General features: G+C 35.9%; 1 protein-coding gene across 1 annotated transcript in view; it reads left to right on the forward strand.

The window, feature by feature from the left end:
- Positions 1-364: 364 nt before the first annotated feature.
- LOC5574178 (CTL-like protein 2) overlaps positions 365-26,907 on the forward strand; it is a 90,870-nt gene continuing 64,327 nt past the window's right edge. The window contains exon 1 of the mRNA XM_021852300.1: positions 365-1,125. The gene's annotated coding sequence lies outside the window, so the exon portion shown is untranslated. The remainder of the gene's footprint in view (positions 1,126-26,907) is intronic.

Raw genomic sequence — 26,907 nt, forward strand, 5'->3', positions numbered from 1 at the left:
TCATATGAATCCTCGTGAAGGAATTTAAGCTTCTTGTAGAAGCCAATTAAATATATTGTAAATTTAAGTTGATATTTATCGAGGATCGCCATGAAGCAACGCTACTGCTCTGACAACAACCAACAATTAGATCTCAATTGATCGATAACAACAAAAATAAAACAAAATTTCTTCATACCTCCCGCTTCGGAAAGTGTAAGTTAGGCAACCAAACATTTAGGGGGAAACCCCCCCAAAACAATTGAGATCAGAGCAGAGAGCAGACATGTCTCGCACATTGGCAGTCTGTGCGCTCACTTTGCGAGCAATCCGAGTCGGGTCGACCGTGTTCGCTCTATCCATCTATCTAGTGGGCCATGCAACTTTCCATTCCATTCGTTTGCATCCACTCGGGTCGCGTGGTTGTGTCCAATTCGGGTCGACGAAGACTACGGCGCCTACCACTCATCATCCCAGTGCGGTTCACGGTCGATTCCGGATCTCTGTTCGTGTCCGGGTGAAGTGCGGGGGTGCCCGACTAGTTCCGAGAGTTTGCATACAAAGCGTAGCATATACGAGTTTGTAAATTGTGTTTTCGGTAGGCAGGTCAGCACTAGAGGTCCACACTAGAGTGTTACGACTCTGCCGAAATTAAGTGGTTGAAATTGACGATGAAGGCTGTGTTTTTAGGTGTGACGTGCAGTGTGTCGTGAATTTGTGACGGAAGTCGTAAAAGTGAAGTTATTTTCAGCAAAGTGTCATTCTTGGAAGTACAGCTTCTATCCAGCTCTATACGCGCGTAGATCTTCGTGAAGAAACGTTTTGTGTTTTCAGTAAACCACAACACCAGACCAAGCCTGGCGAGATTCGCGACACGGCGTGTATTGTTGTAGCCGAATCGGGAACACAAAGAGAGGTCGGGGAACTGGAGTATCCGTTATTGTGCGGAACGGGAACTGACGCTTTCATCTCCGGCCTTGTCGGGGAAAGAGCACACCTTCCCCGGGAGAGAAAGAAAGAGTTTCGAACAAAGTGCGCGCCAAGGCGAAGGTGGTTGTCCTCCAGCATCCGAGACATCAAAGTCAGCTGTTTGCGGCGGAGAGGGCAAATCAATCGTAGTAAGCGGCCAACGGGAGATACGAGACGGTGAGTTCGCAGACATGGTGTTGCATTGGTAATTTTTACTATGCATATTATGTGCATAGTCGGTGGTAGCTTTTCTCTTACTCATTTGTGCATAAAAAAAAGATTGCGCGCTCTTTGGGCAAAACCTGATTCAGCTGACGAGCAGAAGAGTAGGGGTTTTGTTTGAATTGATTTTAAGATTAACGTTGCACAGTGGGCAAACATTGATCAAACACAGCAAAGAATTTTATACCTCGTGTCACTGTTTAGTGTGGATAATAATTTAGCACATTTCTGAAAGGAAAACCTATGAGGAATCGAATGAAGCTGGTTTCAGTCACCGCACGAGACTGCTAGATGACATAAGGGCCCGAATGACCCCGATTTTTTTTGCTGCTTCTGGTCACTTTTTGCCCACCATGCATTGCTTCACACTCCCATCGTATTCAAAATTGCTTTGTTTTGCCTGGGTTTGTTGGTGCAATACTAAGATCAAGTGTTCTCCTTCTCAGTAGCTGTTCCCCTTTTAAATAAGAGCTAATTGAGTATTCTTGATCTCCGGTATAAAAACGCCCCATCACCACTTAACACGTTTAATCGTGCTTGATTGAGCTCGAATGAAAACTGCAATTTGCATGCTTGTCTGAGTTTGAAGTCTATTCGATTCGAATTTTTAAATCATATTTTATAAATTACGAACGTAAAAACTCCCAACAGAAATGATTGATTCAATATACTGTTATCATTAGTCACTTGCAACAATACCAAGTTTCGTCGTCGATGTCCGCAAACAGTAGACGCAAATTGGTGTACCTCGTGTGTATTGTTCATAGACTTCAAGGCGAAAACCATTAATGAAGGTGCCAGCAAACAAGTTTTCTTCTAATGCGACACTAAGTATGATAATGCACAAACTTGTAATGATGGTTGTGGAATGCATGGTGCAACTTGACCTTCATTTTGCGCTTTGATACGGCCAATGATAGTTAACGACACCCGAAGGGAAGGTGAACGCCCCTTATTCTTCTTCTTCTTCTTCTTCTTGGCATTACGTCCCTACTGGGACAGAGCCGGCTTCTCAGCTTAGTGTTCTTATGATCACTTCCACAGTTATTAACTGAGAGCTTTCTTTGTCAAAGTTGCCATTTTCGCATTCGTATATCGTGTGGCAGGCCCGATGATACTCTATGCCCAGGGAAGTCAAGGAAATTTTCTTTACGAAAAGATCCTGAACCGACCGGGAATTGAACCCAGACACCTTCAGCATGGCGTTGCTTTGTAGCCGCGGACTCTAACCACTCGGCTAAGGAAGGCCCCTAGCGCCGGTAATTATTGCAATTGATGAAATTGTGCTACAAATATTACAGATGTTTTTAATGTCTAAACAGCATACAATTCTGCAGCATAGAATATTTCAATACAAACCCTAGATGAATGAAAGAGGTAGAGAAACGGGCATTGATCTTTCATCAACAACTTCTTTTGAAAACTGTGTCTAAAATCGATTCTGGATGGCTCACAGAAAAACAAAAGTATTGAAATTTGAGAACTTCTGAACTTATTTTTAGTATCTTTAGTATGTTTCCCCACACAAGCAAAATCAATTAAACAAAAAATATTGATAATTTTGAGATTCTAGTAATAAAGAAATGTTTGCAATAAATACATACTAAATTTTGATCAGAAACAACTCTAACAAAATGTTGATAGTAATGTACTCTTCACTAGCAGTTTTTTCAAACTAACATTTTTTACTGTCACTCCAATTACTTTTTTGCAGTCTAGACAAATTAATTGAATTTTAGATTTAATATGTAAATCCTTTGATTTGCAAGGTTCTGTCAGTATAAACATGAGCATGAGCATTGATTTTTTATCATACGAGTTGCTACTCCGTGATTTACTATAATAATCTAAGTTGTACAAGGAATAAATAAATGTAGCTTATGAGAAGCTTGCTATCTTCAATGTACACTTTCGAGTACTCCAAATCTTATAAAGTTAATAACTGCGCGGGACACGTTCTTACAGTCATTGGGGGAGGAAAGAATTGTGAGTGTGACATCCATTGATACTAGAGACCGAGTTCACATCTGCATCTCCATGGTTGCTACAGGCAGGAGCCTCGTTAGTAGGAAGGGGTTCAAAAGTTATTTGTTTTGGATTCACCTTGATAAGTGAATCTTAGTGCAAAAGTCGTCCCAGAAAAGTCAATCAAAAAACGTTAACGTAAGTTAAACTTATGGTGTCGAACCATTTAAAAGTTTTTTTTTTGTGTGATTCAGTGAATCAAATTGTCATCAAAACAGACGAAAAACAAAGAACAAAGCAAGCGTACTCACAACCGTTTGTCTCAACCTGAGAGAGAGGAGACATCTCATTGACAGTTGACATGGTTTATTGACTTCTTTGACTACTTTCTTTAATCATTGAGTTGTGCACAACGGTCAGATGATATTATTTTGATCAAAATCATATACACTCTTGTATTTACTTCTTGTTGTCTAATGAAAATGATATGAATATAAAAAACAAGGAATAGCAGTTTGCCAACACACAGCTTTATTTAGGTATTCAACTTTTTAACTTAACTCTCTCAGGGGTCAACTTTTGCGGATTGGGATACAATCAAAATAAAAATTGTCATGACAATCACAGCAGGCAACATTGTTGCAACCTTTTAAACCCGTGATTAATCAGTTATTTTGAATACAAATCGAGTTTGTTTTATCGATGCTGTTCAATAATGTGGCAATGTTTGCCAACACGAAGAAAGTTTTCAAAAAAATAATGCATGACCTAAGAAAAGACGTGACAGGTCAAAGTACAAAAACGAAACCAATTGCCTGTCAAAAAAGACCGCTTCTCATTGGTCGTTTTGGCAAAGGCCTACTTTCGCATCGGGCAGTCTTAGTTGAGCTGTCACGTCCTGTCATAGTGTATAACCTAGAAAATCGCTGGGCATATTGTGGTTCAAGTGGTGATGAACTGTTATTACAGAAGTTAATTGTTGCAACAAGAATAGGAGTGGACAATGTCTTTGCTGCTGCGTGTTTGCTAACAATTGATTCCCTGGTGTGATCACAAAATAAAGGTCATATGAAAAGCATGTTTATTATGTATGTTAATACAATATTAAATATATGCTGAGATTCTGTAAAGCATGAACAACAGTTTACATCGACAGAGGCGTGTCCACGTTTGAAACCATGAGTAGGACAAATATGTTGTGCACAGTGAAGCTAAGAAAATGTTCTAATGATAAAATAATTTTTAGAAGATCTGCTTGTTTTTGTTTTGTTTCAATTTGTATAGAATGAAACATTGCTGAAAAAACTTAAAAGTAGATTTTCTCAAAACTAGCTTTTGTCGCTGACACCTCTTTGCCTCTAACCTCGTCATTTCCATGTCACTCGTTACCATAATACTAAGAAAACATTTCGTCTGTACAGGGCTGGTAGTGACTGAGTGCCTTAAAAATAGGAAATAATAGAGGAATCAAAAAGAGGCCGAATAAAGACCAAACAGAAACCAAGAAAACAAAACGAAACCTAGGAGCCAGGATTTACGAGTTTGATTCTTTATAGCATCAGAGCAGACATTTCTCTGAGATCTAAGACTTTTCTTAAGAACTCTTTGTTACATTACGACAAGTTGTGTTTTGTGTTTTTCCATAATTTTCTCTAGGAATTTCAACTGAAATTTTGTGAGATATTTCCCAAAATTATCAGATATTACTCCGGAAATGTATAAATGAGTTCATTAAATGATTATTTCTACACGAATTTTCCTAGGAAATTTCTCCTAAAATAATGTAACTCAAAAATTCAAAATATTTTTTAAATGAGAACCACAGAAATTATTTTTTCCAAAAATTATTTCAGAAAATCATCTGTTATTCTTCAAACACTCATTGAGCTTATTTTTTATTTCTAGAAAATCCTAACTCCTCCAAGATTTTATCCAGTAATTCATCCATCGATTTCCCTGGAACGTCCTCCAAGACTCCCTGTCCAAACATCTTCTAAAATACAATAAAAAAATCTCCCAAAATTTCTATAGATTACTTTTAAAATTATATTTTAGGATTTATATAAGATTTCAACAAGGGATGTCTCTAAAGATACCTCCATCAATTACTCCAGATATTCCTTCTAAGGTTTCCACAGACATTCATCTAATAATTCTTTGAGATTTTCTCAAGTAAGCCTTGATTTTCTTGTTTCAGGAATTCTTCCAGGAATGTCTCCAGGGAAATGTCAAGGATTTTTTTTTTGCAAAATTAATCCGGGAGGTATTTTTAAAGAAAATCCTAGAGTAATCTCTGAAAAAACTTGTTTCATGTTTTGAAGCCACCCTCAATGAACAAGGATCTCTGAACTCTAGAGGAAGTTTTAGAAGATTTCATAGAAAAGTTGTTGTGATAATTGAAAAAAATCAATCGAATGTCGAGATAGTATTGCGCCAGATTTTCCCGATCGGGACAGTATTGCGCCATAATTTTTAGAAAAACATTGAACAGAATTTTTATAGAAATTTGTGTAGGAATGACCGAAGGAACTATTGCTGTAGTATAAACTATTGTGAAAACTAAATAAACTTTTGAAATTTGCAAGGGATTTCTTTTTATCAAAAACTTTCCAAGAAATGTTGGGTAAAACAGCAGGAGTAATACTTAGATAAAATGCTGGAAAAAAACCTAGAAAAAAAATGGATTTGTCCGAACAAAATTTTGGACCAAAGATAATTCTGAGAGGAAACGTGTATGAATTCATGAAAAAATCTCACAGGGTTTCTTGAAAAAAAAAAACCCTTGAACTATTTTTTCAAAAGCTTATGGACCTTTGTGGATTTTCTTGGAAGAAATTCTGTAGAAATCTTTGGAAGATCTCCTAGAGTAACAACTGTCAAATTTGGTAGAAAGATTAGTGAAAAAAATCTGGAGGTAATTCTAGGATAGTGTTGAAAAAATAAAAAAAAAAACAAAGTAATACCTGAAGGTAGTAGCTTTCTAAGCATCGTTTGAGAAATTGCAGGAAGAGTTGGTAGAAAAATCACTAGTAGAATTTCTGGCGAGAACCTACAGTCAACTCTTCCTTACTCGATATTCTATTTCTCGATATTTCCCCTAACTCGATGGAATGCGCGGTCGCTTCCATCTAGCATACTTTGAGACCTCTCTAACTCGATGTTCCCTAACTTGATGCGATCTGTTTCTTTTTTCTATGTAAGTTTACTTCTCTAACTCGATATTTTTATGAAAATTTTGAAAGATCCTCCAAATGTAAATACGTTAAATAAATTTGATAATTATGATTATACTGATAGTGAAATGAAGGTTGACAAGCCATTTCAGGGTGATTAAAATTGAAATTTTTGGAATTTTATGTCCCTGATCGCTAGTTTTCGATAAAACTTAAGGGTGGTCTTTTCGGTTTTCTCAAATTGGTGGACCCCTCGTACGCCAGCTAGCTAAACAGTTTGCGAAAAAGCCCATTTTTTGATAAATCCTGGGTATTTCTTCACCTGATATGTCTCATATTTCTCTTGGAACAAATAGCAAACTTAATGGCATCGTATAGAGAAAGAATATAGCTTTCATTTGAAGTTAAAATTTTTTGGCAGCCATTTTAAATTTGGCCGCCATCTTGAATTTTATTAGAAAAATCGTTTTTTCACCATTAGCGCACCACTCGTTTTAAATTCTGAGATCACCATCAGAAAGCTGAGATAAAATGTCGTAAGATAGGCTACAAAAACTAAGTGAGCAATGGTATTCACCCTATGAAATGAACGATTTTTCTAAATCATGTTCTACGATTCTGACGTATATGGCGAGTGCAATCAATGCAACATCATTTTTTATACAACAAAGAAACAAATTTTCAATCGTTCAAATTCAACTTCAAATGAAAACTATATCCTTTCTCTGTACGATGCCACTAAGTTTGCTATGTGTTCCAATGGAAATATGAGACATATCACGTGAAGAAATACCCAAGGTTTATCAAAAAACGGGCTTTTTCGCAAACTGTTTAGCTCATGGCGTAGTGGTAACGCGCCCTAACTAGAGATCAGGGAGTCGTGAGTTCGATTCTCACTGAGAAGACGTGTAACTTTTTCGCAAAATTTCACATAAATTTGTCCATTTAATCCAATTGCAAAATATATGCAATGTTTAGCTTTCGATAGTACTTAAATCAGTTTTCGTATACTTTTTAAGAAAAAAAATTGGAATATTATGATATGAAAACAGAAACGATTTGATGTGTCACATAACTGTCAGTAGAGATCTTCACAAAATTCAAGAATTGTGGGCCTTAAATGCAATACACGCCTGACATTTTAGTCGGATTTGAGTTAAGTATACAAAAGTTCTACTGTTTCCAAGCTTTTTAACGGTAGTTTAGGATATTTTTCCCACCAACAGAAAAAATTACATAATTCGCAGAAGATAGATTTCCATACAATTTTGATGAAATAAAAAATCAAGGCTCATCCCCAGAAAGATCGTACTTACCAAGACAGGAATCATCAAAACATTTTGTCTGGAGTTGAAAATTTGTTTAAAACTTAGAACTAGCCTTTTTCCATGAATCCGTAATTGATTTGAGTATGAGCATGATTGATCTCCATGAATCCGTAATTGAGCAATTCTCGCTGAAACCAGGCCGCCATCGGCACCCATCGTTAGAATTCCATTTTTATGTCACTGATCGCTAGTTTTCGATAAAACTTAAGGGTGGTCCTTTCTGTTTTCTCAAATTGGTGGAAAAAGCCCATTTTTAGATAAATCTTGGGTATTTCTTCACGGAACACATAGCAAACTTAGTGGCATCGTATAGAGAAAGGATATAGCTTTCATTTAAACTTGAAAAAATTTTGGCGGCCATTTTGAATTTGGCCGCCGTCTTGAATTTTGTTAGAAAAATCAATTTTTCACCATTAGCGCACCGCTAGTTTTGAATTTTGAGATCGCCATCAGAAAGCTGAGGAAAAGTTGCGTAAGATAGCCTACAGAAACTAGGTGAGCAATGGTATTTACCCTGTCAAATGAACGATTTTCTAAATCATGTTATACGATTTTGACGTATATGGCGATATATATGATTGCACAAATCAATTTTTGAACAACAAAGAAACAAGTTTTCAACCTTTGGTGTTTTATTCGAGTCGAGTAAAGAATAAGAATATTATTTTTAGTGAAAAAAACTGGCGGCCATCTTGGATTTTACGCCATCTTGATTTTAGGTAGTAGAATTAATTTTTCACCTTGATAGCACTCAGCTTGTCGAATTTAGAGGCTACCAATGAAAAAAGGTTACGTATACTCTTCTTCTTATTATTCTTCATTTTACTGACGTTACGTCCCTACTGGAACCGAGCCTGATACTCAGCTTTATTAGTTGTAAATCCAGGTTATTGAACAGGAATTTTCTTTTTTAATGCGATTTCGGACAACAGAATAATTCTTCGACATATCTTTGAATTCAGTAATAATGAATAAATAAATTCAATAAATGAAAACCGTCAAAAAACATTGATTGTATTAAACAAACATTTTTTTACCCTTTTCATTGTATGAAGTTTATAGATTGCGTGTCGGGACATTAGTAAGCCTTGTGGTAATATCTGTAGCTCTAACGTAAAACATTGACAAAAGTGCATTAATTTATAATGAAAGTCTTAAATTTTGAAGCAAAAAACATCCTTGATTTTCTAAGTCATAAAGTATCGTTTTTAGTACCGCCCATTCAACATGCATGTGAAAAATAGCGAAATTGAATAATGAGAAGTAGGTTTTGTTCTAATGTGGACGTAATGCCGAAAGGCAGGTGTATAATTTCGAGGTTAGAAAAACTGGCGGCAATCTTGGCTTTCGACGCCATCTTAGTTTTTAGCAGTTGCATGATTTTTTACCATCTCATGTTGAATTATAAGGCCTCCGTTAAAAAAAAAACAATCAGATTCGATCTTTCTTATCTTATCTCAGCTGTTCAACTGATTGTATCAATGGGCTTAGACCAAATAAATGAAAAAAATAATGCTGTTTTTCAACTCGAAGATATGCAGAAGAATCATTCAGGTAGCAAATAAGCGTTAAAAAATCCTATCTGATAATTTGTTTTTAAAACTAGTTAAGCTGAAGGGCTGGCTCTGTTCCAGTAGGGACGTAACGTGAGGAAAAAGAAGAGCATGAAGAAGAATAAGTGTAACGGTAGCATTGAAATTCAACATGTTGAGTGCTAACAAGGTGAAAACTCATTCTACTACTTAAAACCAAGATGGCGTCAAAATCCAAGATGGCCGCCTGATTTTTTCACTCAAATTAATACTCCTATTCTTCATCTGTCTTAAATAATACACCAACGATTGAAAACTTGTTTCTTTGTTGTACAAAAAATTATGTTTGCATTGATTGCACTCGCCATATACGTCAAAATAGTAGAACATGTTTTAGAAAATCGTTCATATCATAGGGTAAATACCTTTGCTCACCTAGTTTCTGTAACCTATCTTACGCAATTTTTCCTCAGCTTTCTGATGGTGATCTCAGAATTCAAAACTAGCGGTGCGCTAATGGTGAAAAATCGATTTTTCTAACAAAATTCAAAATGGCGGCCAAATTCAAAATGGCCGCCAAAATTTTTAAAGTTTAAATGAAAGCTATATCCTTTCTCTATATGATGCCACTAAATTTGCTATGTGTTCCAAGCTAAATATGAGACATATCCCGTGAAGAAATACCCAAGATTTATCAAAAAATGGGCTTTTCGCAAACTGTCCACCAATTTGAGAAAACAGAAAGGACCACCCTTAAGTTTTATCGAATACTAGCGATCAGTGACATAAAATTGGAATTCTAATGATGGGTGCCGATGGCAGCCTGGTTTCAGCGAGAATTGCTCAATTGATTTGACCAATAATCCATAAAGTAACGAATCATCATTCACATTTGGAAGGATTTTTTAAAGAATCTGCATCTAAGTCAACTCTACAATGTATTGAATTTACTTGATATAAACCAGCACGGATTCACAGCTTGGCTTGAAATCGGGTATCGTTTATCCGTTCATGAAGTAGATATCTTCGTGATGGAAACATCCAATATCCATGAAAATTTTCGATAAGAAATAATAATGTGCAGATCACCTGGTTTAAAATGCATTTCAATTATCGTCTTCATTAGTTAAAACAAATTCAACCAGTACAAGGAATTGGACTATGCATTGCATGATCACGGTAGGCCCTGTCAACTTCGGACACGCGATTTGTCACGTCTTTATAGAGCTTACATCATAGGTACAAATCATGACCTGCTGAGTGCGTGCGAAAACTCACTTCCAAAACGCACTACGTGAGTGAGGTGGAGTTCCATTGCAAAATTGGATTGTGATGATGGATTAATTAACATTCCCAACGATGGGTTGCATGGGTGCAAGCAGTTTCGCCAAAAAAAAACGCACAACGCACGATGGATAGTGAAATGTGATAGACTAGACAGTTATATGCTTCATTCACGGAATTGACTGCACATATTTTGATTCCAATTCAAGTGATGTGGCTCCACTGCTGTTGGATGTATGAGATACTAATATGTAGATCGATTGGCTGCTGCTATTTTCATGCAACAACGGCAATCTGGAAAGTCTATGAATCTGATTACACCGCACAACAAAAAAAAAACATTTTTACTTTTTTTAAGCATTAAATTGTATTACTGTTTACATAATATTTTTTAGTATCATTTAAAAAACCTTTTTTGGTTTCATGTCAATTATGACTTCAACTATCATATAGTATATAATTTCGTATAAATTGCGCAACCAATTTCGTTTCAATCTAGTTTTTTAGCATACTTGCAGTCTCCATACAATGTTCGTTTCTCCTGTATAGAAAAATAGAATGCTTTTCCAGAACATGAATGGCTAACTTTCGATATCTAAAGTATTATAAACTTTTTTATGAGTGTTCTTAAAGGCCTTATTTTGAATTTTGTGACAAATTAAGCAAATATAGACAACATGGTACATGCAAGTTGGTTGAAATCGACAATTTCTACATTTTTAGCAACAAACATCTAAAAAAACTTGACATTTTCTAATATTTTAAAGGTCAATGCATTCAACAATAAAAAATTAGGTGACCAGCAATATTTTGGTGCTTGGGACAAAAAAATGCTCCACAGTGTTATTGCTATTGATGTGAATCTGATTGTCATTGGCAGTAGCCGTATTGTGGTTGCAATGGAATTGAAGCGCAACAGGTAGATCCGGTATCGGATTGAAGGAGGAAGCTTTTTAATAGCGGAATAAATGTAGGGCGTAAACAACAGTTGTGATAAAACATCGCTCAGGGTAATTATTAGTTGCACCCATGCCGGTCATCCTATTAGACTGCTAGAATCGTGAATATAGATTGATGAATGGTGGCAGCAGCGTTATTTGCAAATTCAAATCAGTCATCCTGTTTATCCTATTTGTGTTAAATACAGTTTACTTTTGAATACAAAATGATGGTTTAGTAGGGCTATCAAGATATTGAATTGAGAAATATCCTGATCCTGATGAGTGCTCTATCAAATAAAATTCTGCCGTTGGACTTACTTTGAGAATTATTCCATGACCGATGTTTGGCATTAAAGTCACCAATGACAAAAAAATTTGACTTATTGCGAGTCAATTTTTGCAAGTCAGGTCGGAGCAAATTAAATTGCTGTCCAGAGCATTGAAATAGCAAATAGGCAGCTATGAAAGTATATTTACCAAGTTGTGTTTCAACTGAAACACCTAAAGTTTCAAAAACTTTAGTTTCAAATGACGAAAACAGTTGATGTTTTATACGCCTATGAATGATGATTGCAACTCCCCCACATGCCCCATCAAGTCGATCATTACGATAAACAAAAAAGTTAGAAGATCCCTTCTGAGTTTAGATCCAGGTTTCAAATACGTTTCGGTAATAACTGCTATATGTACGTTATTAGCTGTAAGAAAATTAAACAGCTCGTCCTCTTTACCATTAAAAGAACGAGCATTCCAATTGAAAATATTTAAAATATTATTTGGATCCATTAGAAAAACGTAATTCGATAACAATTTGATTAGTAAATTTTACACCAACTTGGACTGCTTCAGTCATAGTAGTGGTTTTGAACAATGCATCAATCATTAGATTCAATTGTTTAGTTAGAAAATTAAAATCAGATGCAGACATATCACTTGAAGTGGGTACATTATCTGATGATTTCCCATTAGAATTTTCGGTAGACGAAGAGGCGGAGTAGGAGTTACCTGTGGCGGTAGGGTTTCTTCCATTTGATTTGAAACAAGTAGAATGGGTATTTATAGTACGAATAGGGGAGGAGTTTAAATTACCTGCTACGATATCGGCAAAGGATTTTTCGTGGGTGGATACATTCGAAATTAAAAGATTCAAACGGCTACCCGACGGATTAAAATTAGTTTGTTGATGATTATGATTATAATCTTCCTGATGTGTATGATTCTTAATTAAGCGATCGTCAACTGAAAAATTAGCATTGTTCTAAACTCTACCAGGTAAATTCTGGAAACGACCGTTATCGTAACGGACACTATCGTTCATCTGCCTGGAACGAGCCGCGAAGGGCAAGCCCTAAAATTAACTTATGATTGCTGCAGCAATTCGCGCATATGACATTATCGGTATCTTCCTTCAATGGCAGAATTCCTTAGCGTGAGAAAAACTTCGGCAAATCATGCATTTAGCATCCATGCGGTAATGTTTTGTACCATGACCCCACTTTTGGCACCGACGGCACTGAGTGGGGTTCTGGTAATTTCCTCCAGGTTTCTGGAAATGTTTCCATGTCATACGGACATCGAACATAAGCCTAGCTTTTTCCAAAGCTTTAATATTATTTAGTTCTTTTTTGTTAAAGTGAACTAAATAATATTCTTGAGAAAGCCCTTTCCGAACAATGCCAGATTGGTTTTTTTTTTCATAATGATTACTAGGACCGGGGAATATTTAAATAAATTATTTATTCCATTTTTGATCTCTTCAGGTGGCTCAAGGCAACTTTGAACAAACGTTCAGTTTTGTCGTCATAAGTAAAAAATGTTGCTTCTTCTCTTCTAGATGTGTAAGAAGAAGTTCACAATCTTTAAGAGTTTCCGGCAAAACGCGACAGTCTCCTTTCTTTGCGATTTGAAAGGTGGCCTTGAATTCCCCAATGGAGTTCAAGATCTCCTGCCCAAATCCCCCAAATTCGGAACAACTGATCACTAAACTGCCCATAACTGCATATTTGTAACATTCGACAAAAGTAGGCATTGAGTAAATGGAGTACCAAGCGTGCATTTTATGGCAGTATGGAAGGAAACTAAAATTTCTAAAAATTATCAGGAACTCAAAAGTGCTTATTTAAGGCTGATATTTTGTATCGCATACTGGGTGCATTGTCAGAAAAAAAATCTGATAGAAATTTCATTGTTTTTACATTACGGGGCTCATTTATAATCTCAATGTGATTGTTATGCGGTTATAATTACCAATGTGACAAAACAACTTGGTATTTTTTTCGAATTTTCTAGAACAATCTCACATATTTCAGTAAGTTGATCGAAAGTATTTATCATTTGATGACTCTACATGGTATTAACTCCATTTTGTCAAAAATGTCGAATGTGACTGTTTTGCAGTTATGGGCAGTATAGACAGCACTCTTTGCTGCCTCACTTGAATCAAAGAGCCTGGGTTAGAGACTGCTTCGATTTGGTGTTCGGAAAATTTGTCTAGAGCATCGAACTGATTTCATCCTTGGAAGAAAGTTCGCATTCCGGAGAAACGTCTTTTCTTCCATTCTTGCCACGTTTAGTGACAGTTTTAAATCCCACGTTTTTGGAAGGAAGTTGTGAATTCGAAGGTTCACCCTTCCTTTTGTTAGTTGTTGATACCATGTTTAGTTAATAAACGAAAGAAGACGTGACCTTCGAGAGGTTTTTTCCCAAGACGGTGTCCAAGAAGGATTACCACCGCTAGCTTTGACCAACGGGTCCAACGAAAAATCGAAGGCACGGGTCCAAACAAGGATCGTAAAGGGATCAATAGTAGAAAAAATAGTACTGAAAAGCACTGTTTTAGTAACACTGAAAAGTACTGTTTTTTTTTAATTTTAGCACTGAAAAGTACTGTTTTATTGCCTCAGGTAGTTTTTAAAAAACTTCCAAGAGCAAACAGAATTCGTGAACGCACAGCACGAAATCATATTATTTATTTATTTATTATCGTCAATCAAAGTAGACTACATGTTAGCACTTAAATCTATATACTGCTATATCTTACAGAGTTAAAGTATATTCTTAGATTACTACGCGACATTGTTAAGTCTATTGTCTCGCAATGTTGATTATATAAACTCATCATTCGGTTTAAGGGAGAAAATTTTGCATAATTAGTACGACGGTGATTAATAAAAAACAAGTTACGATTCCTCAATTGCCGGGAAGAAGTATAAAAATTTAAACTGTTTAATAGGTTAGGAGAATCAATACGATGCGAAACAATATCGTTCACGAATGAAACCATAGCGAATTCGCGGCGCTTTTTCAATGTCTGAATATCAATGAGCATGCATCTTGATTCATAAGATGGAAGAGGGAAGGATGTTCAGCCCAATTTACGAAGAGCATATAACAGAAATTGCTTTTGAACTGATTCAAGACGTTCTTCATGCGTCTTCATAAAAGGAGACCATACAATACTACAATACTCTAATATACAGTATGGCCCATAAAAAAATGCGAAAATTGTTTGAACGTGAATATAGCAACCACAAGCGTTATTTTCATTGTTGTTGATAGTGAATGTAATTTCTGATTAATTTAGTATATTCTGACACAACTTCGCTATCCAGGACAATTTTTGTCATATTTTTCTTACTGTCCGAAATTTGATTTTTAACGCATATACGTTCAAAGGTTTTGTCTGCCCGAAGCTAGAAATAGCGTCTGATTGTCGTATACTCTGGTGATATACTTTCCACCTTCAAAAATTACACTTTATTGTTGAACATTTTAGTTTGTTTGGTATCAGAGGATGGAGGAGTTCTTAGGGAACGTGTTTTTCATGATCACAATAAAATATTTTGCCTGGGTCATAGTTTTGAGGGCATTTGCGTCTTATAGGTTTGATATGCCTTTATTTTTTGTTAAGGTTGAATAAAAAATAAATACGGAGGCCTATAACAGATTTTTGAGGATGAAATTTACTCCATCGGTTAGAGACAACTTATATCAATACTAGCTCATAGGTTTTGAGCAAAACGGAGCCGCTTATCACACTTATATGAAGGTTCAATCAAAGCTTTCCAAAATAGGTTGTTTTTTCGAAAATATGTTAAAGTCTCCAATTACCCAGGTATGAACCAATTCTATCATTTGATATGGGCGTATGCTAGAGACAAGGCCTGTGAAGAATCCCACGCCATCGTTGATGTTTTAGAAACTTTCATCACACAGATATTGAACTCGACGTCCGCATGATAAAATTTGAAGGTATGCTTCCAATTCCTCTCTGGTAAGGTAAAAGTAACAGACAAAAGTCATATCCAAAGCTTAAAAATGAGTCTAAATAGATTAAACAATACAAGTAATGAATAATATTTATGTTTCATTCACATTTTCTATGTAAAAACTACCATAAAACATGATATGACCATTTTCGCATTTTTTTATGGGCCATACTGTAGACCTCACGTAAGCGACGTACAAAGTTTTAATAGTGTATGGATCATTAAAGTTAGAACCAAAGCGTTTGATAAAACCGAGCATATTTGTTGCTTTATGTATAATGGTGTTGTAATGATCGATAAAAGTGAGTTTTGAGTCTAAAATTACGCCTAAAAATCTGACCCTATCGCATTTTTCAACGATTTGATTTCCTAAAATTACAGTTGTTTCTTCTGTGTTTCGCTTTCTGCTAAAAGTAATTAAATTACATTTTTTAACATTTAACTGAAGTAGGCTTTTACTACACCATTCATCGAAAATAGATATTTCACTCAGATAGATGTCAATGTCGTTAGCATACTTGATTTCCATGAATAACTTCATATCATCGGCATAGATAAGAATATTTATATGCTTAAGAATGTAGGAAATATCATTTACATATAATATGAAAAGAAGAGGTCCTAGATGTGAGCCTTGAGGAACTCCTGATGTAACATGGATAGGATTCGATTTTTTACCATTATATCTCACTATTTGTTGAATATGATTGTATCCAGTTCAAAGATGGTTTATCAAATCCTATTTTTTTTCTAACTTGAAGAGTAACATAGAGATGTCAATGCGGTAAAATGCTTTGCTGAAATCAGTATACAGAGCCTCTACATAGTTACCATTGCCCATAGCATTCAAAGTATAATTGGTGAATTCTAGTAAATTTGTAGAAGTGGAACGGCCTTTAAAAAATCCATGTTGTGCATTTGTAATTATGTTCCTTAATTGCCCAAACAATTTTCTATTAACAATGGATTCAAAGAGCTTCGGAATACAGGAAATTTTAGCAATTCCACGATAATTACGAATATCAGTTTTCTTCCCTGATTTGTAAATAGGTACTAAGAATGATTTCTTCCAGATTTTAGGAAATTTGCCGGATTTTAGTGACATATTGAACAGCCAAAACAAAGGAGATGTTAATTCAACAGCAAGCTTCTTCATAAATACTGGAGGGATTTCATCAGGTCCTGCACTTTTTGTGGCATCCAATCCTTTCAAGCCTGATAAGATGTCTTGTACACTTATCTGGTGCACACTAATGTCATATGAGGGGGCAGGGAAGAATGAAAAATAATTTAGGTCCCGATCCTCGTCTGAAAATGTCGTATAGATTTCTTGGAAAAACGTTGAAAAGAGGTAGCTAATTTCTTCTGGGTTGTTAGCGTCTTTATCGTCAAGTTGCATTTTTGATGGTAGATCGTTTGATTTTAATTTTGTTTTAGTATAATTAAAGAAACTTCTTGGGGATGACTTTATATCGCTCTCAATTTTTCCATTTCCTTCAAGTGCAGAATTTATAGCAATGTTCAACTGTTCACATAAGTCCAGGTATTTCTGCATATTATCATCACTTCCATGGTTTTTATAAATTTTGTGAGCCTTTTGCTTTCGATTTTTTAAATTCCTGATAATTCTATTGAACCAGATGGGATTTTTTGAATTACCAAAAAATTTTTTCCTTTTGAGGTACCTCACGAATAATTTCCATTAGTAAACTGTAAAATATATCAACAGCTTTTTCGACATTGTTTTCTTCTCTGATCAGTGATTGCCAGTTAATTAAGTTTATTCTGTTTTTTATGTTTTCATAATTTGCATTATCGTATTCATACATATCTTCATATTCGCACACTGTGGGTCTGCAGTTATTATGAATAAATAATGAGTATTCCAGTGCTGTATGAAATGCTTCATTTTTCCACAAGGGTGCAATACTTTCATTAACGTAGAAATCTTCTTGGATGTTTGTCAATAGAAAGTCAAGGTAACAATTTTGTCGATTTTTTACGTGATTAATTTGGTTCAAGCCCAAAATTGCAATTTTGTCGAAAATTAATTGTAACGTTTCATTTTCCCCGACCACTGGAAGCATTATGCCCTCATTTTCAAAATCAGGGATGAAGTCAGCATTGCGTTGGTTGAAGTCACCATATATGTGTACTTTCACCTCAGGGGGAAGGCCAGATATGATATCTTCAGCATTTTTGAAAAAGGAGTCGTAAGCATGTTTGTTGGCATGAGGTGGAAAGTACACTGATGCAAATACATGTTTTTCGTTTTCTATATTTACTTTCACCCAAACATGTTCAAACTCTTTAAATTTCGAAGAACAAATAATTTCAGAATTAAATTTTGAAGAGACTGCAATGAGGACCCCTCCTCCTGATTTTCTTTGTGACATAAGAAAATCACGATCGTCTCCAAAAACGTTATAATCACATCCGAAAACTTCTTCGCTTTTTATAGATTCGTCCCAACTTGTTTCTGTGCCTAATATGATCGAAAAAGATGATGCTAATATGTTTTTATGGATTTGCTTGATTTTTGAAGATCCTCTCATACGATTGAAATTCTGACAATAAACAAGAGCCTCGGAAGGTACGATACACACTGTCCATCGAATAATCTGCAACATCCGTGTCTTTTTTTTTAATAATCTGCAACATCTATTCAAAGGGTTATTATATCCATTCTTCGTTATTAAAAAAGGCATTTTATTTCAGCTGTGATTGTACGTAGAATGCATCAACGAATTCAAAAATCGTTTTTTTTTTTCTACAAAACTATCAACATGGACATTGTGATCTCAACGTTGCTCAATCCACAATAAATTGACGTTTTGATTTTATGTTGCTTAATTCACAATAAATCCGAATTGAAACACTGAAGAAAGCTATGCAACATTCGCAGCATTTCTTAGCAGTCGTACCTTCACTCGAACCTAAATGTACAAGTCTATATTTTTAAATAGAAATTCTTTCCCACATTTTAATTCTGTTAAAACCGGCATTCGGTTCGTAGAACCCACAACAAAGCAACCCATGAAACGAGATGATGTCGACTGGCTGTCGGTCGGCTTACTTAGATGATATGATTGCACACGCTAGCCTACTGCCGGTTTCCCGCTAGTCGCCCCCTTCTCCCCATCATGTTACTACACACTGATGATCATCGTCGGCTTGCACATGGTGGGAAAACTCTCTGAATGTCTGTACGAGCAACGACATCCCGTCCCATCAGTCAATCGAGTGAGGATATTTTCGTAAACAATTTCTAATATTACGTAAATCTATCGCGTACTCATGCCGATAGATATCGTATGTCACCGGCTTCCGAAAAGAAAAGCTTACATCATCATTCCATCTTGGAACGAAACATAGTTTTAAGCGGAAAACATGAACTTTAAAAAATAGCCATGACCTAGAGCACTTGAGAAGGAAAGAAAAACGTGAGCGCCATGTAAACGCGTTGGCGCCCAACGAAGACGCACCTCTAAAACGGGGCAATGTGTTTTCCTCTGAGCTGCCCACATGCCACCATATCAACGTAGTCTTCAGCCGGATAATTGTACGGCACCCGGCGTCGCACAGCGGTATCACTCATACGTAGACCAAAAATTAAAAAATGAGTTGTATTTTTTTTTTCACTCCATTACCTGTTCATGGATCAATTATGATCTCAAAGATGTTTACATGATAATAAATCTTCGAGATGTTTAGTGGATCATCTATACATAAATGAACCGAATTTAGTACTATACGATTTAATTCCTACTAGTCGAGTCTAGTACACGACACTGAAATGTCAATGAGAATAGCTGCCTGTTTACCGCTACGGCTATGTGCGCCCCTCATCAGCGGAAATATGAAAAATTGTATGACTGCATCATAGAACCAATGAAACCACTGTGCGTCGGTGGAGCACGCCAGAGCCGGCGAATGGGAAAAATCGATTCCGAGTGGTCTTGAACTTTTCGGATACGGGGAGGTCGCTGCCATGCGGGGCCAACAATCTAGACCACCTCAATAGTTGCTGTTGGATCGATCGATTTTTGCCAGGCAGCGAGCGCTCACTCTGGACCGGAGAGCTAATGTGCCTAATCATTTTGGATGCTGGTGCTTTGGAGGTCGGCATCTCTGGTTTTTCGCTTACGCACTTTGGAAACCGAAACCATGCAGGGAATGTGAAGTTTCCATGTCTGAAATTATCGATAGATCATCTATAATTTTGGATGAGTAATGGTTATAAGCACGCGTGGCGAATGGTTAGTCATGTCGCTCAAGACGCTGTAATAAGAAACAAAAATTGTTGCTACATAACTAAGCTCCCTTTTTAGGTATATATACAATTGCATAAATTGTCTAGATTGGTACTTTTCTGTGCTGGCAAGCTGCCAGTTACAGCTATTGCCTGTATAGCTTTTAAACAGCTCAGAATATATTGACTTTGCATATAAAATCATAAAATTTTCAAGATTCCATTCAACTATATTAACATAAATTCCATTTACTTACTACCATTTACGTAATATTTCGTAAATAGAATTTATATGCAAATAGGACTACAGAGCATTCTTTAGCACATACTTCTGAATTGATCTCGGAAATTATAGACATAGGGGCTATAGAGGGAATATATCCTCCTGGGATACAGGGCTGAATTAACAGTCCCATTTTTAAAACTATGGTTGCCAACAAGAACATATTGAAGGTACATATAAACCTCGTGTTGATCTGAGTCTGTCTCCATGAGATGTTTAAATCCATGAAGGGTTTGCAGATTTATAAAGGTATCAATTAATCATCTGAAGCCTTCTCGGTGCAGTTTAAACTCACACTGCATCAAACAGCACCTTCCTTAGCCGAGTGGTTAGAGTCCGCGGCTACAAAGCAAAGCCATGCTGAAGGTATCTGGGTTCGATTCCCGGTTGGTCCAGGATCTTTTCGTAATGGAAATTTTCTTGACTTCCCTGGGCATAGAGTATAATCGTACCTGCCACACGATATACGAATGCGAAAATGGCCACTTAGGCAAAGAAAGCTCTCAGTTAATAACAGTGGAAGTGCTCATAAAGAACACTAAGCTGAGTAGCCGGCTCTGTCCTAGTGGGGGCGTCAATGCCAAGAAGCAGAAGAAGATAACTTATGATCTCGTCCTAAATGCCATTGGTAATCGAGTGTATAGCTCGTTATTTTAATGTAAATGAATGGACCGAGATAAAAACTATCATCACTGGGAGATACAGAAAGATCTTCTCTTCATTGTCGCATTGATAAATAACGCATAAATCTATTCGTTTGCTCAGTAACAACAAGCTACTCACTTGGCTACCAATGGATTTTAGGGCAAGATTATAAGTTATGCGAGAAGTCTACTTTTATGATTCTCTTTATGGAGATTGGTTATTCGAATACGTAACAGAGAGTGTAGCAAATTGTAAGTCAAAAGATTGCTTTCTTACTTACTTGGAACTATTTTAAGCGCATGTATTCAAACCTACAGTATGGCCCATAAAATGCGAAAATTGTTTGAATGTGAATTTTGCATTTAAAGGCGTTATTTTCATTGTTTTTTTTTAGAATGAATACAATTTCTGATTATGGTCTTATATTCGCCATCAAGGACATTTTTGTCATATTTATGATACTAACCTAAATAATGTAATAAAGCAAAAAAGTTTAAAGGTTTTGTCCGCGCAAAGTTAGAAAGAGTGTCTCATTGTCGTATACTTTGATCATAAACTGTCTACCTACGAAAATCACTCTTTATTGATGGAAATTTTAGTTTGTTTGGGATCAAAGGATGGAGTAGTTCTTCTAGAACGTATTTAACACAAAGATTAAAGTCAATTTACGTTTCATATATATTCCAGTTGACTCGAAAATAATTGAAAGTGGAGCTGATAGGATTGAGAATCTCTTCATGGGATATTTGAAATGTAACAGGGACATGATCAGAATCAAAATCAGCATGAGTAACTAATTGGCAACAGAGATGACTAGAGTCGGTTAAGACCAAATCAATCGTAGATGGATTTCTAGAAGAGGAAAAACATGTGGGGCTATCAGGGTATTGAATAGAGAAATATCCTGAAGAGCACTCATCAAATAAAATTCTGCCGTTTAAATTATTTTGAGAATAATTCCATGACCTATGTTTGGCATTAAAATCACCAATGACAAAATTTTTTGACTTATTGCAAGCCAATTACTGCCACTTCCGTCGTATGAAGCACGCTGCATGTAGGCTTACCAGATGGTATCCCTTGGGAGGACATGTCCTCCTTTTTGATCATATGTCCTCCCGTCCTCCCTTGGACTGAAAATGTCCTCCCTTTTCAACGTGAGCACTATTTGTTCAAATATTTCAGCAATTAAATTTTGAATAAATTCTGTTCAAGATTCAATCTGTAAGAATTAGTGTAAAACGAAAGTTCACCACGTTTGAAACGCTTGTGTTGTCAAATTATTTTTTGATTCTTTGTTCATAAAAAATATCAACATGTTTCCAGATTTTTATTTGTTTATAATTTATGTTAGATAACAATACTTTTGAATAGTATCCTAAATATTTTAGATGTGTATGTATATTTTACTCCGAACTTTAGCACATCTAACATCATTCTAACATCCTTAACCTCGGCCAAACCGCGGGTTTCACGGTTCCTCAAAACTGACATAGATTATTAAGAAGCAATTATGAGTTTGTATAAAAAATTAATTAAATTCTGCACCGTTTTACCATGTGGCTCTTGAGACTGTTGAATAAATTTCTAAGGAAAAAAAATCTTACCCTGAATGTTATAATCTCAATAGAACTATTACCCTAAATTTTTGTGCCAAATTCTGGGTAATAATTATTTGTGGATATGATGAAATCTGGTAAATTAAGTTTGGTTTGATAAAAATCAGATTCAATACGGGTCGGTGTCATTTTGGAATGGTAAAGAAGAATCAATGTCGTCTGAGTCAGCTTACTTAACAGATGGTCGTAATGACAATTTTTTGACCATTTTTTATGCAACAAGTTTTTAAGGTTTATGAAACATACTCTATAGTTCCAAGGACGTGGCCAAAGCATCTCACGATCTTGAAAGAAAATAATAAATGTCCTCCTTTACCAAAGCCAGTCACAGGAAATGTCATCCTTTCCAAAATTTCTATCTGGTAAGCCTAGCTGCATGCTCATCAACTTGGAAACACTTAAGCAACGCCGGGAGTTCGCAATGATTATAAACAACATTATTTCGAACCGTGTAGACTCTGCTGTACTTCTTTCTCAACTAAACTTCTACACACCCTCTCGGCATTTAAGAACAAGAAAATTATTTTCAGAAAAATCATGCAGGACGCATTACGCTCAAAACGGACCAATAAACAGTATGATGCGTCAGTATAATGTACCTTGCGAATTCACTGGCATTACTACACGACTAAAAACAATAGAAGTAATCCATAACATGTAAGAAAGTATTGTTATTATTGTATGTAGTCTACCTATGCTTGACGAAATAAATAAATAAATAAATAAATTTTCGCAAGTCAGTTTGGAGCAAATTAACTTGCTGTCCAGAGCATTGAAAAGCCAAACCGGCAGCTATGAAAGTATATTTACCAAGCTGTGTTTCAACAAAAACACCTAAAGTTTTAAAATTTTCAAATTCAAATGACGAAAACAGTTGATGTTTTATACGCCTATGAATGATGATTGCAACTCTTCCACATGCCCCATCAAGTCAATCATTACAATAAACAAAAAAGTTAGGATCTTTTTTGAGTTTAGATCCAGGTTTCATATACGTTTCAGTAATAACTGCTATGTGCTGTAAGAAAATTAAACAGCTCGCCTTTTTCACCATTAAGAGAACGAGCATTCCAATTTAAATTATTATTTGGATCCATTAGAAAAACGGATTTGAACATTGCATCAATCATTAGATTCAATTGTTCAGTTAGAAAATTAAAATCAGAGGCAGACATTTTCGGTAGACGAAGAAGCGGAGTAGGAGTTACCTGTGGCGGTAGGGTTTTTTTCCATTCAATTTGAAACAAGTAGAATGGGTACTCATAGAACGAATAGGGGGGGAGTTCAAATTTCCTGCTACGATATCGGCAAAGGATTTTCCGTGGGTAGATACATTCGAAATTGAAAGATTCGAACGGCTACCCGACGGATTAAATTTAGTTTGTGATTGAGCATGATTATGATCTTCCTGATGGTTATGATTTAGAGTATTGTTCGATATTCTACCAGGGAAATTCCGGAAACGACCGTTGTCGTAACTGATATTATCTTTCATCTGCCTGGCACGAGCCTCAATGACTCTTTTGCGTGAAGGGCAATTCCAAAAATTCGACTTATGACTGCCCTTGCAATTGGCGCATGTGAATTTATCGGTATCTTCCTTCACTGGACAGACGTCCTTGGCGTGAGAAGAACCTCTGCAAATCATGCATTTAGCATCCATAGAGTAAAGTGGGGCAAAAGTTCGAGTGGGGCAAGAGTTTCTTTTTAAGATTTCTAGCTCAAATAAAATCAAAACTTAGAAATGTCATAGTGGTTCGAATGCTATTTAAGTAAGAGACTTTCACTCCAAATATCATAAAAATCGATTGAGATTTGGAAAAGTTATGGCTATTTGTTGTTTTTCGACGTAAATATTGTAATATTTGGTCAAACTTTCGATGCATGGAACCAAATGATGATAAAATATTTTTCAATATTTTATGTAAGGGCGTTTCTAGGCCTATCATAAGGATGCTTTGACGTGTATTAGTTTTTCCATAAATAGTTGGAATCAATTTTTGGCCCATAGCGGGGCAAAAGTTCGAATCTGCGGGGCAAAAGTTCGGCCCATGTATAAACCCACGGAAAATTTTTTAAGTTTCCTAAAATCTACATATTATCTTCAAATTTAGCGAAATTTGCCTGATCGTGCGAAAAATGTCACACAAATTTTACACTTTCACTTAGTTTTGCGAAAAACTGCTATTTTTTTGGGTGTTTTTTTTCACCCTGTTTTGGGCATTTTTTGATGAAAATTTAGTGTGTATTTTTCGGCAAACATAAGTTTACGGCTGGTATAAAGTATGCCTGGCATAAAAGTATTGATATTTTGTGTTTTAGCCGACGAACTTTTGCCCCACACTAGATTTGAACTTTTGCCCCACCGGTGGGGCAAAAGTTCGTTTAAGGCAATCAATTTTGAAACTGTTATAACTAAAAATGGGTAAATATTTTGACCCAAGTTTGTTCAGCAAAGTTATAGCCAATATGTTGAAGGTTCGCTGTATGGTATTTGTTTTGTTTCATCTGCTATTATTTTCCTGGAAACTTTGATTATACCACTAAGGTCGAACTTTTGCCCCACCTTACTCTATGATAATTTTTTGTTCCATGACCCCACTTTTGGCAGCGGCGGCACTCCTAAAAGTTTTTTTTTCCCAAGGAGCGGTTCCTTTTGAATTCGAATGTCGGTTTACTTTTGTATTTTTTGATTTGGCTGAAATTTGGCATTTGCTTTCTTTATACCCAAAAATGCCTATTTGCATCATCGGTTCGCCATTTTTACCCTAGCGTTACTTTTGAGAAGGGCCCTAGGAAAAAATCCTAAACAATTTTCAAAAAATTAAAACTCAGAAACTATTTGTCTGATCGGTTTGGTGTCTTCCGCAAAGTTTTAGGTTATTGTTGAAACTATCTGGAAAAAAATGTTGTATTTTTTTTATTTCGAAAATAAAACTTAAAAATCAATTTTCTCAAAAATCGTTTTTCTCATTTTTTTTTTTTTTTATATTTTAAAGTAGACAAAAAATGGAGTCTTTTGCACAGTGGGTCAAGATGGAGAAATCATGGACAAAAAAGTTATGATTTTTAAAAAAGGTTGATTTTTCAATATGGTCTAAATAAATTTTTTGAATGCTTTTCGACCCGATTTTTTGAAATTACGCAAAATTTGCAACAAAAAAGGTATATGGGCATTTTTTTAAATTATCGGACAGGTTTGGGCCGGAGGTTCTCCGATTTGCATGAAATTTTCACCAGAAGTAGAGCTCGTGGATACATGACCAAAAGTGAAATTTAAAAAAATTATAGTGGCTTATTTTCCCGGAAAACTCTAGATGAATTTTCACGATTTCTCTATATACCTCAAACTTTGAAAATTCATATCTCCTGAACTAAGCATCGTAGAACAAAAGTTTTTTTTTGTGAAATCGAAAGGAAATTTTCTCAGCATTCTATTAAAAATATAAAAAGAAAAACATTTCTCGGAAAAATTTTCACCATGGAGAAAATTGTCGGAAAAATAGCGAAAAAACTATCGTCTGTATCATGAAAAATTTTCAAAAAAATATGATTTGTTTCATCAATCCATACTCTAACTTTCGTCCATAGACGCCAAAGTGGTATCTTTTACCGTTTAGGCGACAGAACTGAAAAACCGATGATCATCCGCACGCTTCCCATAGAAAAATGTGTTCTATTGTGGGCCTGATAACCGTGCGCTAACGGCGACAGTAATTTACACGCATTGTAAGTGTAACACAGTAAACCATCCTTTCCTTTCCAGTCAGAAGAAGCTTTTCGTCAATCGGACCACTCTCCATTGGTCAGTTGGGTGTTTTGTATGCCCTTCATCAGCAACGTTATTTAGTATTAAAGCTAACAGCCTCTATGAAAGCCGCACGGGAAGTTCTTGTTACAATCAATCATTATGGTAACGTTTGAAGGATCAAATATCAAATTCCACTTTCTTTGAAAACTTATGAATATGTTGTTTCGGCCAGGACGTCTTTCCTTCGTTGTTTCTTTTACGATACAACGGACGGCAAATCAAGGGAACGGCTCCACTTTAACAGATTAATAACCACTGAGAGGCAGCATGCCTACTCGGTGGAGAAACGAAAGAAACTACATTCTTACAAATTCAATGGGTGCGCCTTATATAGGCGCACGATACGGCCAGACAAAACATACAATAATTATTCATTACGCGCGTACGCTTCTCAATACAGTTTGGCGCGCTGTTGGGTTGGCGCCAACTGTAGAGGCTGCACGCTGACTGGCAGTGGAATATTCCACAGCAGCCATCAATGGAACAATAGATAGCGTCCCTGAGTGTTATACAGTTGATTGATATTATATACATGCAAATACTTTACTATATTCTTCCAAGGAACAATCTGAATTTATATCAAATATATCACTTTGTATAGAAAACAAAACTGAAAATTTATTCGCGCGCTTTTAG

This window comes from Aedes aegypti, chromosome 3 (assembly GCF_002204515.2).
Source record: "Aedes aegypti strain LVP_AGWG chromosome 3, AaegL5.0 Primary Assembly, whole genome shotgun sequence".
NCBI lineage: Eukaryota > Metazoa > Arthropoda > Insecta > Diptera > Culicidae > Aedes > Aedes aegypti.